Source organism: Liolophura sinensis, chromosome 1 (assembly GCF_032854445.1).
Source record: "Liolophura sinensis isolate JHLJ2023 chromosome 1, CUHK_Ljap_v2, whole genome shotgun sequence".
NCBI lineage: Eukaryota > Metazoa > Mollusca > Polyplacophora > Chitonida > Chitonidae > Liolophura > Liolophura sinensis.
Window position 1 is genome coordinate 62891574 of NC_088295.1, and position 3129 is coordinate 62894702.

Consider the following 3129-nt stretch of genomic DNA (forward strand, 5'->3'; position numbering starts at 1 on the left):
TCATAAAATTTAGTATGTACAGTATATAATACTCTCTGTTTAAATATATTTTATGTGGTTTTTGAATTTTAACTGTTCTTTGTTTTCTGTGACAAGTGGTTTTAAAGGCACCGGTCTTTTTTCTTTTTAATTTTGATTGTTCTCATAATCAGCTCGAAAACCGTTTGCTGTTTCTTTGTTCAAACATGTTCTCAGCCCTATATGAGTGTAGTACTGCCAATGTGGCGTTAAGCCATCATCGTTCATTCATCCACCCAATAGGAAGACACGGAAGTACGACACGAGCTAACAATGTTTAAATACGTCTTTTGCGAAAGCGCTAAATACCTTATTTTAACTGTTTGACATGGGTGTTTGCTTGAAATTGGCAGAAGATTGTATTTCCTCAAATAACTAGAACGTGACATACAGCGTGCTTCGTGGCGAACTTGACAAGAGGAGCAATCATTTGGTCGGTAAACTAGGTCGTACAACCTTTGTTTTACGATTCGGCAATGTTCAATTAACAGCACCTTGCCAAGAAGAAGTATTTACCGCCACAGGCACCGTCATCGTCGTCCTCACCATAGGCTAGCGTCATTATTCTTTCTGTTTGAGAACTTGAGGCCATCGCCGTGAAATTTCTTGGAATATGTGAATTCTGGGAGTGTTTACGGAAGGAAATCTGCACAAAAATTAAGTTTTGAGAAATTGACGTCTGTACGGAATATAAAAATGCAGATCTGAATTGCGGCGGAGATAAGTAACGAACGCAAAAAAAAAAAAAAAAAAATAAATAAATAAAAAAAATAAACAACATTCCTATGTCATGCCGGTGTGTAACAACATCAACATGTTTAGTGCAGTCTTAATTCACGATACACATGAATAAATAAGAAAGACCTTCCCACCATAATGCAGGCCGCCAGCGTATAAGTGAAATATTCTTGAGTACGGCGTAAAACACCAAATAAATAAATAAATAAATTAAGAAAGCCGCACCCACGATTTGCATTGAAACTGATGAGTACCTGGACATGACAAACAGACACTGTCCCATAGATATTAAAGATATAATGTACTGCACTATTATCTTGTAACCAGGTTTAAATATATGAGAACAGCCTGCTTTTGAAATAACTAAAAGCTGTTTTTACCCAGGATTCACAACCCACACAAGATAGAATTAATCGATACTTGGTATGGTTTCCAGGCTTCTCTTCTGCGTTTTCGTATGGGATCAAGCTGAACGAGGAACTCAGCAAAGACATCTCTCTACACCATATACATCGTACATGTAGCTGCGACTGCTGCAAAAGAAAACCCGAGGTCGCCCACTAAGGCCCCATGCATGTTTGTAAGTGAATGGCTCATGTGATAAGGATGTAAAAAATATGACTCCTTGGCCAATCCAACGCATCAAACTTAGTCCTTGATACAAGTATTTGGAATCTAGTATTGAAATCCTGGTCTTACATGTTTAGGACATGTTAGCCACAGATAAGGTTGTGAGTATTAAAAACATAAAAAACTGGTACTCCAAGCCAAATAATATCCTTGTCCTGCCTCTTAATACAGCTTGTGCCTGTGCGGACACACCTTGCACCTGTAGTATAAAGGTCAATGACCAGGTCAAAGCTCAGCGGCATAAGTCTACGTTATATGTGTGCATCTATTTATTTATTTATTTGATTGGGGTTTTACGCCGTACTGAAGAATATTTCACTTATACGACGATGGCCAGCATTATTGTGGGATGAAACCGGGCAGATTCCGGGAGAAACCCACGACCATCCGCTGGTTGCTGACAGACCTTCCCACGTACGGCCGGAGAGGAATATATGTGTGTATGCTTGGGGTTTAAAGTCGTACTTAACAATTTTCTAATTATATGACAACAATCAGTCATTAGGTGTGTGTACATATGGTTATTCATTTCACTGCTGTTAAACGTCCGACGAAAGAAGTGTTCACTCTATAGCGTGGAGGAAACACCGAGTGTCGGCAGGTGAGAGGTGTAAACCACAAACGTTTGACAAGTGACAGATAAAATTTTCTTGCATATTCGAGGAAGAAAAGTAGTACTAAATAAATGCAAGGTTACACTAACTGGTGTATGGCAGTAATTGCGAGCTACAAATTATACCACTGAGCCATGTCCTGCTCCCAATACAGTACTTAAACTGACCATCAATCAAGAGCGCATGATCTAAAAAGGCCATTTCGTGCCGATTCCTAATATAGCGTTAAAGTGTTTACACTGAGGATCTATGGTGGACTTTCTGGACCATACTGAAAAATCTGAGGTCACAGTGACTGACGTCACTGAATTTTAGTCCTTAAACACGCTCAGATTGGATTGTTTCTACGTTCTGTACGAGTACACATGTAGTACTACATCTATATCAAATGTTGAAAAACAACGGAGCATGATTGAAAGAATAAAAAGAGTATGACCTCGCTGTCATTCATCCTATGCAATACGGCCGAAAATGTTCACCTTGGAACTTGTGTTCTTGCATTTTAGTCATTGTAAAAAAAAAATGCAAAAAGAAAATGATGAAGACTATATTTGCAATCTACATGAAATGACCTTTCATCTACACTTAAAGATGTATACTTTATTTGAAGGTGATCTGCTCCTTTAATGTCACATTAGAGGTTTTAGGAGCTTTGCTTCCAAGGCATGGGTTGTTACTGTCGTTCCCCCTTAGCTGAAAATACCATTCTGACATAAGGAGGTGATACCAGAGAGTTTTGGCAAACAACTGGTTAGCACAAATCCATTCAAATGTTGGCTATTACTATATAATAGCCCAAATGATTACCTTTCACAAAATATCTACCTCCTCTGTACATGTTACCTTTCAAAATCAGTAATAAAGTTCATAAAAATTCATCAAAGCAGGTAACACTATAACTTTTTCAAACTTTTAACACCATAATCAGTGCAGGTATGAGATTGATCTTTACTAAAGGGAAATAATTTGAGCTATTATTGGTAAATACTGAAAATTTAATTTGTTTGGCGAATTTTTGGTGTAAGCCTCTCTGAATTGACTGAGCCCAGTTTAAAACAAAATAACAAAACTTCTTCCTGGAAGTTTTAAATTTCATTGGTTGGAAAACACAAACCAGAAACTAATCATA